We start from the raw sequence: 13205 nt of genomic DNA on the forward strand, positions 1-13205 counted from the left end.
GGTAAACAAAGATTGATGATGTGGGTACACGAGGTACCCAGGACTGATGCTCAAGGCCAGCCACTCAGTAGAACAGCTGGGCTGTTGTCAGGGCGGGGTGACACACAGCCCCTGAAATACTTCCCACTGTCCACTTGCATGAGAAACCCTCCAATCCCAGGGCAAAGGCAAATAGACTGCAGCCCAGCTCCAGCTCAATTCAAATTCCAAGTGCAAGTATTCAATGAATGAGCCTTCACTACGCCTCTTGCTGCCAAACAGCCATGAGAATATTATACTGGGGCTTCCCTGGTGGTGAAGTGGTTGAGAATCTGCCTGCCAATGCAGGGGACACGGGTTCGAGCCCTGGTCTGGGAAGATCCCACATGCCGCGGAGCAGCTGGGCCCGAGAGCCACAATTACTGAGCCTGCGCGTCTGGAGCCTGTGCTCCGCAACAAGAGAGGCCGCGATAGTGAGAGGCCCGCGCACCGCGATGAAGAGTGGCTCCCGCTTGCCGCAACTAGAGAAAGCCCTCGCACAGAAACGAAGACCCAACACAGCCAAAAATAAATAAATAAATAAATAAATAAATAAATAAATAAATAAATAAATAAATAAATAAATAAATAAATAAATAAATAAATAAATTTAAAAAAAAAAAAGAAAGAAAAAAAGGGAAACAATTAAAAAAAAAAAAAAGAATATTATACCATCAAAGTCAACTCCAGACTTTAATCGCTCTTGACCTAATCGATTCCCGGCATGTGCTAAACACAGTGGCAGGAAGAGGCTGCCCCTGGGCATAATTAGAATATGAGATTCTGCACCAAGTCCCTGTTTGATTAGGAGGAAACTGAAACCCCCTGAGAAAACAGAAAGGCTCCCAGGAAATTAATTCCCTCTGAGGGTCACAGCATGAGCCAAGGAAGTCCCGCTGGCAGGAAGGCATATCATCTGAGGTCATACTAAAGGCACCCCACCCACCATCCTGCACCTGGCTATCGGCTTCCCCTCCAAAGAAGGGGCAGATAAGACCAGTACAGGCTGGCTGCGGCCATCTGTCTATCCACCCAGGGCTCAGGCCCAGCTGACTGGGTGCGCACTCCTGGGAAGCAGTATGCACCGTCTGGCCGGCGCTAAAGGAGAGAGGTAGCAGCAGCGGCTATACTATTCCAGGCTCAGCCCGAGAGAGACTTCAGATCAGGTGCATGACTGTGGCTCCCAGGAGGCATCCCCCACCCCTGTCGCACTTGTTTTCTGAAAAGCCCAAAGGAATTCTCCTAGATTGTTTCATTTCAGTTCTGTGATTACCCGGTGAGAAGAAAGACCACATTATTGTCCATTTTGAGAAGGAAGATTGAATAATCCCCATTTTACAGACGGAAAAATGAAGGTTCAGGAAATTTTTTTTTTTGGCCGAACCTCACGGCTTGTGAGACCTTAGTTCTCCAACCAGGGATTGAACCTGGGCCCTTGGCAGTGAAAGCTTGGAGTCCTAACCACTGGTCCTCAAGGAAATTCCAGGAAATCTTAATTATTGCCACAACTGGTAGATAAACAGGAAGATTGCAATTAAATTCAGGGCTGGGTATGCCCAAGCAGTGAGTGATAACTGAGGCCCCACAAAATAAGAGGATAGCTAACTTCTGGAATTCAGTCTTGCTGGCAAGATTTATTGTTCAGATCAGGAGATGTTTTAAGAAGATTTTCACTTGGCCCAGACTGTCAACTTATAACATGAATCCTGTCGGTTAAAACAATTTTTTTCCTGCATTTCCCATGAGACATCAAACATTGGTTCATAATTATTTATAGCACGTTAGTGACACTGAAAGGGATTTATTTCAATGTATTCAGTCTGTATTAATACTCTGCAGGGAACAGAGTGCAGCCATCACTCACTGCGCTGCTAAGAAAGGAGGGACTTCAGAACTAAAGAGGGAAGAAATGCATCCAGTGGAGAGACACCCAGGAGGCACGTTATCCCCACGAGATTAACCCAGGTGAAAAGATTAAACAGGTTTAAAGAAGGTTCAGGTGCGTCTCTGAATGATCAGTCCTTTATTCAAGCGGGTTTAGGGATGTTCTGCAAAATCCTTCGTTTCTAAGCCAGCCTCATGGCGACAGCAGAGGCAGAAGCTGAACTGCTGTGCCATGGGGTGGGGACAGTGTAGAATTCCCCTGTTTCTAGGAAAAAGACAAGGCAAAAAATGGACGGCAGAAGAGTTAGCGACTCTTCCAAACAGTTATCCCCAAACAGCTATTCCTGGTGATTCTTGGCAAGTGGCAACTTTGAAAGGGACGGGTTTCATATGAATCAAACCATTATTACTTAGTAATACCAATAACCAAACGATTATTACCTTGCCCCAAAGTAGCAGGTTACGTACAACTATTTTATTTGTATGTAGAACTTTTGCTTGGCTTATCAACATACATTGATTTAAATTCTGATGCATTACCAATACCAAAGTTGAAAGCTGTTCCAGTTTTCAGCAAACCCAATATAAAAAGCCCAGACATAAAACAAATAAGGTAGTGAATATTCACATTTAAATATTAAACCAAAGAGATTCTGTAAATTGTAACCTTCTTTTGGGCACTTAAGCCTTTATTTTTTATTTATTTTTTAATTTTTAAAATTTTCATGAGCTCCAATTTGTCTATGTTTTCTTTTGTTTCCTGTGCCTTTGGTATCATATTTAAGAAATCACTGCCGAATGTAATGTTTTGAAGCTTTTATCCTGCATTTTCTTCTAAGAGTTTTATAGTGTTTTTTTTTTTTTTTTTTTGGTTGTGCCACATGGCATGCAGAACTTCCCCGACCAGGGATCAAACGCGTGCCCCCTACACTGGAAGTGCGGGGTCTTAACCACTGGACCACTAGGGGAGTCTTTAAGCCTTTAGATTATTAATTATCCAATAAGCCTCTTTTTTTTTTTTAATTTAAATTTATTTATTTTTGGCTGCATTGGGTCTTCATTGCTGCGCGTGGGCTTTCTCTGGTTGCAGCGAGCAGGGGGTACTCTTCGTTGTGATGCGTGGGCTTTTCATTGCAGTGGCTTCTCTTGTTGCGGAGCAAGGGCTCTAGGCACGCGGGCTTCAGTAGTCGTGGCACGCGGGCTCAGTAGTTGTGGCTCGCGGGCTCTAGAGCGCAGGCTCAGTAGTTGTAGCGCACGGGCTTAGTTGCTCCACGGCATGTGGGATCTTCCTGGACCAGGACTCGAACCCATGTCCCCTGCATTGGCAGGCGGATTCTTAACCACTGCGCCACCAGGGAAGTCCCCAATAAGCCTCTTTTTGAGATCATGGGAGAGGGAATGAGGTAAGACAGTGGTTTGGTATCACTGTCCAATCAAGAACAACTGAAAATAAGCACCTCTGAAACGATCTGTAAATCAATGGCAGAACTGGATTTGATCCAGGACAATTCTGTTGACACATAATTTAGAATTCTGGTTCTACTTCTGGAGGAAGGGCTGTCCTTTATCCTGGGTGAGGGGCACAGTTCTAGGATTCCATGAATTGGTCCTTTCTGCCACTTCCTTCTTGGCATTAGGCTGTGGATCAGATCACAGGCGATTATGGACCCAGGGGTCTTCTAATATCCTTAATGTCCTGAAGAGGAGGACACAAGGATGAAAGTGCCTCCTGAGGTTTTTTGTAGAACTACAAGCTTAGGTCCCAAGACAACATCACCCAGCCTTCCCGGGAAACCAGAAAACTGGGCGATAGGCTGGAAGGAAAACCAGCAGCTGGGACCAGAGATAATTGATGTCCCTCTTCTCTTTGATGCCTGATTTAGCAGTGAAGCAGACAGGACCAAAGGGAGGCCCATGAATGAAACATCATTATCAATGGCTTCAGATTTAATTCTAACTTGCTGATTTAAAAATGGCTTTTTAATTGTTGGATCTTGATCTAAAACTCCTTCACTAAGGGGAGTTAACATGGTAAAGAGAATTTAAATTTATGTTGAGTTTTATGGGGAGAATTTTGCAATGCCCCCTTTAGTTGGGATTCTATGTGAACGAATTCCAAGTGCCATGCTAGTCCTGGAAGACAGGCAAGAGATGCGGGGAAGATGATGCCTACCATTTACTTAACACAAAAGTCTCCACAGCAGGCCCTCTCCTGCCTGACACCACGTAAGAAGCAGAAATGAAGGAGTGTAAATATTCAAGGCTGGGTCCACAAGGCCTGATGTCCACAGCCAGGGCCTCCTCCTACCGCCGCCAACCTTCTAGGTCCATCATATTTGTTACAATAGTCACACAACTTAAATACAGTGCAAGCTGATGACATTCAAGTGTTAAATGTAAGATGAATTCTGAAAACCATTCACTGACTCTAAGAAAATCAAGTTGAATACTTGGAGAGACTTCATAAAGGTGAGTAAATTTTTAACCGTCAAATAGGATGTTAAAGACTGTGAAAAAAATAGTAAAACTCTAGAGAGACTCTGCATTCAGATTATACACAGTGTAAGCCCTTGTTCCAACCAGCTGGAAGTCCTAGACAATGCATTATGGGTGTTGCTTAGGCCAAAAAGACAAGGAATTCCAACCAGCTGACCCAAACACCAAAAGAAGGCCTGGGCCCTACAGCAAAAGATGGAGGAATAAATGCACAACTATCTGGTTAATTTAAATGTTTAAAATATATATGTATCATTTTTTATGATTTTCTTTTTTTACATATTTCATTTATTTATTTATTTTTGGCTGCATTGGGTCTTAGTTGCAGCAGGTGGGTTTCTCTCCAGTTGTGGAGCACGAGCTCCAGCATGTGGGTTCTGTAGTTGTGGCGCATGGGCTCAGTTGCCCTGCGGCATGTGGGATCTTAGTTCCCCAACCAGGGATTGAACCTGCGTCCCCTGCATTGGAAGGTGGATTCTTAACCGCTGGACCACCAGGGAAGTCCCTTTGATTTTCTGATTTAATGACTTTTTTAAAAAATTAATTAATTAATTAATTTATTTATTTATGGCTGTGTTGGGTCTTCGTTTCTGTGCGAGGGCTTTCTCTAGTTGCGGCGAGCGGGGGCCACTCTTCATCGCGGTGCGCGGGCCTCTCACTGTCGCGGCCTCTCCTGTTGCGGAGCACAAGCTCCGGACGCGCAGGCTCAGTAGTTGTGGCTCACGGGCCCAGCCGCTCCGCAGCATGTGGGATCTTCCCAGACCAGGGCTCGAACCCGTGTTCCCTGCATTGGCAGGCAGACTCTCAACCACTGTGCCACCAGGGAAGCCCCTAATGACTTTTTTAAAGAAACATGTATTATGACTCTCAGTATTCACTCCATGGATAAGAAAGCTTCTTAAACCGGATTTATTAATTCAGATATAACTATGGTTATCGAATGCTTGGCGTTCCCTGGATTCAGAGCATGTTGAGTTTGCTTTATTTAACATTTTTTCTTCTTGACTCTCGGCTGCCACCACGAAGCCTACTTCTGAGTTTACCAAGTTCAGCACTGCTTCATTATTTCATTTGTAGAATCTCTCCTCCATTGTCTTCCATTAGTTCTGCTACTTTCTCAATCTCATCAGTGCTCACTTTTTATTCAATCAGTAAACTAGTAAGATCTCGGAACCCACCTGCTAAGCCAGGCCGCCAGTCCCAGGCTGATGGGAGGGAGGGTGGTTCAGCTCAGGCTGGCGTGGACAGTACACAGGCTATTCCTGGCACGCAGCAGATTTCAGGAAGGAAGAGGGCAGAAGCAGGGACAACAAATGACAAGTCACTCTGCTTGCCTGTGGCAAGAGTCCTGTTGTGTGCATTTAAACATGGGTGTGTGTGATTTTCGGGGGCTCCACTACCACCAAGACAACAGAGCCTGCTTCCAGGAAGAACTGCCTACTTCTATCTTGATCCCTACTCAGTGTAACAATGTATCTGTTCCAACTAATTCCATCACCAAGGTCAGTAGTTTGCACATTCATCCAATCACAAGGGTCTGCTCACAGGCTGCTGTCCAGGAAGCCATTTAATGAGCAATTATTATGTGCTGAGCCCTGGGCTAAGCACTACCCCATTTAAACCCCACAGCAACTGTGAGATAGGTACCCCAAGTTACAAACAATAAAAAAACTCTCCAAGAGGCTAAACAACACAGCTTAGGCCCTTCAGTGAGTAGGGGAGCTGGGATTTGCACCCAAGAGTTCTGATCCGAGGCCCCACCCTTAACCATTAGGCCAAACCTACTGTGTCTACATGCAGGACACTGCCCTGCACTGGGGAACCCGTCCAGGGAAAACCAGCATCTGCCCTCCAGGCATTCACAAATTTTCCTTGAATAGCTGAGGCACAAAATGCATTTCTTGGGGGTTAATTCTTAGTCTTCCTGATCGGGGCAAGCACAGAAATATCGACAAAGAAAACACAATTTCAGATAATCCACCTGGAGCTCATTTAAGCTGGCGTTTTGTGGAAGCCGATTCCTACACCTACAGAATGTTTCCTAATCAAAGAACCCCCAAAGCTCAAAAACCACCCCGAGCTGGCCTCAAGCTCCCTCCCCACACTCAGGTGGGGGCCATCTGTGCAAGGAAGGAACCTGGCAGAGACGGCAGGAGCATGACACCTGAGGCAGGGAAAGAGGTCTTGGACAGCAACCCCTTTGGCAAGAGAACAGAAGTGAGTCCGGTGTGTGTGGTGTGTGTCCGATCGCCCTCACAGGCGCTTGTGGGAAGCAGCAGAATCGGAGCTGGGTGGAGAGGCAGTGAGTCCTGTGGATAGAGGATTCCAGGCAGTCCCTCTACACCACAGTATAATGGAATATATACTGCAGAGCCCGGGCCCCAGGAAGTGAGAAAAGCTCCCAGGCCCACCTTTGCCAAGGGAGACTGAGATTCTGGCTTGAGGTCCTTCCTATGCCCGCCCAACTCCTCTCACACCCACAGGCTCCGAGCTGGGTCCCAGTGGCAGTTGCCAAAGCTTCAGCCTCTGAGGTGCAGAACCTAAGATGGAGATCTAATGTCCCTAAAACTTCAGTGATTTGATTTTGACCATAGCTGAGTCTATGTCATGACCCCCCGATCTTGATTTCCAGGCTTCTTTAAGCCAGTCAGACCTGGCTGCTCCTTTGCATGACAGAGCAGTCCTGAAATCCTGGATTTGGGGGAAGACGTTTAAGGTCCCCAGGATATCTTCCCTGTTTTATAAACAGAGGCACAGAGGTTGAGTAAAATCTCTTGTTCCATGTGTCAAGGCCGAAATTCCGAGCTTTAGGCTGTGCTCCAATTACAGACTCTTACAAAAAAAAAGTTCACATGCGAGTCAGTGGTTTTGGAATTAGTATATTCCACTGGGTCAATGTTATAGATCGCGCTTTGGTTCCCGCTAGCCCATAAAGGCCTATTAAGCCCACGTGTAGCTGAGAAGGGGGCAGGGGCTCCTGTCAGACACCCAGCTCCACCACTCACTGGCTGTGTGACCTTTAGTGAGTTACTAAACCTCTCTGTACTTCAGTTTCCCCATATGTAATACGGAGATAATACAAACTGCTACTTAAAGGGGTTGTTGTGAGGATTGAATGAGATAATCTCTGGGGACCACTTAGAACAGTGCCTCCAAGAAGATACTCAGTGAACATAAGATGCCACTAAGATGATGGTGCCAGGGTAACAATGTTTCTATAGCAGGGCTTCTCAACCCTGGCACTAGTGACATTTGGGGCCAGATCATTTAGGCACCCTGGGCCTTGTAGGATGTTTAGCGGCATCCCTGGCCTCTCTCCACTAGATGCCAGTAGCACCCCTGCCCAGTTGTGAAAACAGAAAGAAAAATGTCTCTAGACATTAAAGTGGCCCCAGGGCTTGAGAACCACTGTTTTACAGGAAAACAGCTGAGAGTCCCAGCTGGAACATTGGATTCCGCTCCCTGCTGTAGCCCGGTTGGTGAGGCTGGGGTCTTCTCTTCCTCTCACCTGCTGAGGTGGCCCTCCCATGCCAGCTCCAAGTCACCAGTGGAAGCATCTAGGCTGGCAAGTTAGGAATGGTCGGGCAGGTGGGTGTTTCTGGGGATGTGGAGGGGTTGGGGGGGGGTCCTCTAAGTGGGATGATGAAAAGTGGGAGGAAGAAGAAGGAGCAGAGGCAAAGGGGTTTCCCACCTCCGTCCCTCTGACCTCCTGCAGGAGGAGCACCTGCAGTGCTAAAGGTGGCAGGGCAGGGTCTTCCTCCCCCCTGGGGGTGGAGTGTGGTCTCTCCCCTTTCCACTCTGCTGGCCAATGAGGGTGAGGTGAGCAGTGGGGACCAGGCTGTGGGACCGTAAGCAGCAGGAAGGGAGAAGGCAGGGAAGCAGTGGGGGAGGGGAGGGCGTGGAGGTGCACCAAGGGGCACAGGCAGCTTTTGGGTGTCATTTTGACACAGAGCAGGGGACGAACTGGACTGGATTTGTCCCCAAAACTTCTCGATGCCATGACCTTGAATAAAGCCCTCCTCCCATTCTGCTTTCTTTTCACCACCTTTTTTAACCTGCATTTTCCCGTTTTATCCATTTATGTGTTAAATGAGCATGGTCCAAAGACCTATTGTATGTCTAGCACTGTACTAAGCCCCTAAAGGTGTTTCTATTTGTTTTTGAGTGATTCTTTTTCAAGGTGAGAGGGAGGAAGGTACTAATTAACTAAATAGAAGGCACAATCTAGTTGAAAACTAACATATGTTCATGTACACAGCTGTGGAGCCACCCAAATCATATACATACATTTATATACATAAATGCCGAGGGAAGGTAGAATAAAACAATTTCTTAAAATTTTCCACAAATGGGCTTCACGAATAGATGTTAAAAGGGCAGAAGGAAAACTCAGCCTAAACAAAGGGCACCCCAATCCTACCACATCTCCAGGCTGCCACAGCTCTCAAAGGGCATGTGGGTCAAAGGGCATGTTCAATAGAAGGGACTCTTTTCCCAACTGGAATAAATCTGGCCCTTCTTGAATCAAACTGATTTTAAGTTTTCTTCTTGTAATTTGTGGGAATAATCCTTTTCTTTTGTTCCTGTTGGGGGAATCTGTGCCTGATATTAGAAACCACTCAAAGATGGGCATGTGCAGAGAAGGTCGGACAGTCACAGACTGTCATTCATCCAAAACCAGCATAACCAACAAACACCTCCCCCAAATTGTCCAACGCTGAACGCCAAGAGTCAAGCCAGGTGACTGCAGTAAACACAACCTGTTACAGAAGCAAATGTTGGTCAAGAAATTGATTAGCTTCAAGAGTCACTCTGAAGCGGGCTCTGGGAGAAGCGTGTTATTAATTTATTTAGGGGAAGGTTTGGAGACGGAGGAATGGATACGCAATTCTTATGTGGTAAACATAAGCAACATCATAAAACACAAAAAAATACCTTAATTAATTATGGTAGGAAAGGCATTTCTCTTTCTGTCGTAGGATCGGTCAGTTGGAGGGACGGGGATCAGATAAAACTCAAAGCTGTCCTGTTGAGCCTGAGCGCGCGGTGGCCCAGAGGAGCAGGCTGGCAGTCGCTGTCCCAGGTCCCACCATCCACCCCAACCCGGACCAGCCGGAGACTCACGCATGGAGTTACGGGTCCGGACCGCCTGACGCCAAGCGGGCTCTCCCGGGACTTAAAACAGCCCCCACCTGCTGGAGATTCGGGGACAGGAGTCGGCGGCTGGCCCCAGCTTCAGCGTCGGAGCGTGGGCGCAAACGGGGCATCTCTCGCGTTCCCGGGTAGGAAGACTTTTAGTTAAAGCGCGCCCAGAGCCAGGGATGGAATTTCCCGATACGCGTACGAAGGACCGTCCCCCGGTCCCCGGGATTCCTCCGTTAACAGCCCCCCAACCCCGGCCTTGCCGACCAGAGAGCCCTACCAAACCGCCAACACATTTCAAAAGAGAGTAAAATCGCGGGTGCCCGTACTGCGCTTTGTTCCAGGCACTGAGCTAAACGCACTTGCCTCTGCCGCGCTCCTTTTCCCCCAACCGACAGGAGATGACCTCTCTGCCCCCGGTCCATCCCGAGCAGGGGTGGCCGCGGGCTCCCTGTTCCCAGGGCCGCTCTGAGACCCTCGCTCTCTCTGGTACCATAATCTCCTGTCCAGCTCTATTGGGGGGAGGGGCGGGGAAGATGCTCGAATTGATCCTTGAACCTCTCCAATCCACCCGTGCCGAGCCCAGCTTTACAGGGAGGCTCTTATCCTGAAGCCACGAGAAGGTTCGGCTTGGCCCCCGGCAGCCTCTCGACCCCCCGCCGAGTCATTCCCGAATATTCAGATCAATCTGCGCGGCTCGAAAGGACGATTTGGCCCCTAAATTGCTCATCCCTCTCAGAACTGCGCCCCCGCACCAGTTTCCAGCGATAGAATTAACCAGAAAGCCGGCCAGGCTCCGGCTAATGGAAGGAGGGCGAGGCTCGGATTTGTTCGCCAGGGTCCGTACCCGCCTCTCTAGCCCTCCCTCCCCACCCCCGCCTCCCGGTTTCAAGGCGGCGGCGAACTCGGGATCTTAAGTGAAAATCCCGCACAGTTCTAAAATAATATTCAGCTATAATAATAAAAACACATGAGAGATGCCTATCTGCGTGGCTGCGGCCGCCGGAGTCCAATTAGGAACAGGCACGGGTTTAGGGTTTGGGGTGCGGGTCTCCCTCCAGCGTCCTCCAGGAGCCAAAAGGGGCGGCCCTGCTTGTCCCAGGGTTCTCCATCTCTGCTGGGAAGGGGCGGGGCACGCCCCAAGGGCCCGGGGAGCGTGTGGTCTCCATGACAACCTCCCCTCGGCGCCCCCCATCCCAGTCCTCCCGATAAAAATGGGTGTGGCCCGCAGCACCCGAGGAAACCTCACGGCCCCTCCTCACAATCTCCTGCCTGGCGAAGCAACAGGGCTTGAAGCGAAGCGGGGCCCCGCCTGCGAGCTCCCACCGGGAGTCACTGGTGTTCCTTGGTGGGCAGGCTGGTGGGGCATGGCCCCCGGGACGTTCCGGGTGTGGGGAGGGGCATCGTCCCTTCGCGGCGACCCGCAAGGCGGGCGGAGACCTCGAACCCCACCCCTTCAGCCCCGCGGATGCTTTCTGGCGCGTGGCCCGGCTCTGGGAGGGGGCTGCGCGGGGTGACGCCCTTTCCATGCGTGCCCCCGAGGCTAACTGGAGTTCCTCGACCCCGGCGAGCTCTGAGAGCTAACAAAGGGCTCGGAAATGAGGGGCAAAAGGCGGGAGGAGGGGTGGGAACCTTGGTTAAACACCCTTGTAGAATAAAAGCCAAAAACCAGTGCTGGCAACGCAGATCACGTAAGCCCTACAAACAAAGCATCGAGCCCCCGAGGAAGATTCCGGGTGAACGCCCCCGGTGCTCAAGACCGCAGCAGCAAAATGCCAAGATTTCAGCGCTAATTGCGCTCCCCCCTTTAATGACAGTCCCCGCCCTGACCTCCTAAGCCCAGCCACCCGGCTTGGCATGGTACTGTAGAGACGTGACACACAGCAAAAAGATGGCACCTCGCGTTCGGAGGGGAAAAAAGCAAGGGTGGAAGTGGGAGGAGGCAAAGCCTACCCTCCCCCTCCTCGCCCACCCGGGTCCACACCCACTGCCGCAGTGAGGGGCGAGCCCTGCGCGCCAGCCCCTCGCCTCCGGCAGGGAGCGCACAAGCCGGGCGCCCGGCGCGGAGCGCAGAGAATGGGGCCCGCCCCGAAATGCACCTGCAGCCCTTGAGCGGGTCTGTGCGGGGCTGCGGCTGTGCGCGCCCTCGAGCCGGGATCGGCAGCTGCCGAATCCTTCCACATCGCAAGGCCAGGTGACCCCTGCCTTTTCGAGACTCCACCTTGGGATCCGCGCGCTGTCTTCTCTCGGGCACGGCGCTGCTTGCGTCTCGGTGCCAGGCGCGCGCAGGGGGAAGGGCGACTAAAGTGACAGCGCCGGGACCCCTCCCCATTTCTCCGATTCCACTCCCAGCCCTCAAATGTCCCCTGAGGGTTTCTGAAGGAGGAAATCGAGGAGAGGGTGGGCCACCGCCTTAAACCAAGGGCAGCGAAAGCCCCACTGGAATCGCTGCCGGGGAGGGGCAGGCGGGAGTCATCTTTTCTAGAACCCGATCAATACCTTCCTTAGAGCTGATGGCAAACCGAGGCAGAGAAATTGGATTACAGGTTCGGTTTCGGGGGTCGTCACCGGACTCCCCTCCACCCCCACCCCACACACAGTCATAGGCCCATTGCGGCAAAAGGCGGTGTTCGAGAGTGCATAGCAGCCCCCTCCCCCAGATCACCGCCATCCGCGCCCCACCCTGTGGGCACAACACCTGACGGGTCCGCGAGAAGCGGGTCGTGTAGACAACCCCCCCCCCAGGACACACACACACACACACACACACACGAGCGCGCGCGCGCGAGCGTGCATCCCTTGCATGGGTCCCTTTCCAAGTCGCCCCAATCCAGGCGCCGGAGCGCTGAGGACGCAAGGAGGGGCCGCCGCCTTTGCCCCCGACCAATGCCCACCTCATGAAACCCATCTCTGAGGCGAGGGGAGGCGGCATGGGGGTGCAGGAGGGAGAACGGGGAGGCAGATGTCGGAGCCTCGCACTTACCTGATAGTCGACAGAGGGCGAGGACAGTAGAGGGAAGCAGAGGAGAAAGTAGCTGTGGTGTCGGTGGCAGAAGGTGGGCGGCGGCGGCGGCGCTGCTGCTGGTGCCTGAGCTGGTGGGTGGTGGAGACTGCGAGCGCGCGCACGAGCGAAGAGGGCGCGCTCCTGAGACCGGCGGGCAGCGCAGGCGCGAGCAGCGGGAGCGCGAGCCTCCCGAGGGGAGGGGCGGGCCGTGAGGCCTCCGCGGGCGTATTCTCCTCCGGCCACCAGTAGGCGCGCGCGAGAGCTCCAAGGATCGGCCCATCCTCGCCTCTCGGCTCTCTCCTATCTGAGCTTCCCTTCCCGGGTCTCGCCTCCCTCCCACGACTTGGGCCGCGGCGCTGACCGCAATGCGCACGCGCGCTCTGGCCCTCCTCCTGCTGGGGAGCCTTTGTCTTGTCTGAGGGGTCTCCTCCCTTGGGGGGGAGGCTTGGATGCTCTCTGGGTCGAGAAGAGGCTGGGTGCTCCGCCCCCAGGTCCGCTGCCCCTATTTTTCCCTGTCTTCCTGGGGTGATGTCCTATCTGGGAAAAGTTCTGGGCGGGTTTCCAGATGGCCCGTCCTCCAGTCCGTCCACCCTGGACCTCAAACCTCCCTCGGGCTTGCCCTCCTTATCGCTGGCACCCTGACCCTCCCCTGAATTTCCCG

At 51.4% G+C, this 13205-nt stretch overlaps 1 protein-coding gene across 1 annotated transcript in view; it reads right to left on the reverse strand.

Moving 5' to 3' along the window:
* Nucleotides 1-12647, reverse strand: part of MAPT (microtubule associated protein tau) — a 110309-nt gene extending 97662 nt beyond the window's left edge. Inside the window, 1 exon segment of the mRNA XM_036836816.1 lies at nucleotides 12524-12647. The gene's annotated coding sequence lies outside the window, so the exon portion shown is untranslated.
* Between the last annotated feature and the right edge of the window lie 558 nt (nucleotides 12648-13205).

The sequence above is a fragment of the Balaenoptera musculus genome, chromosome 20 (assembly GCF_009873245.2).
Source record: "Balaenoptera musculus isolate JJ_BM4_2016_0621 chromosome 20, mBalMus1.pri.v3, whole genome shotgun sequence".
Lineage (NCBI taxonomy): Eukaryota > Metazoa > Chordata > Mammalia > Artiodactyla > Balaenopteridae > Balaenoptera > Balaenoptera musculus.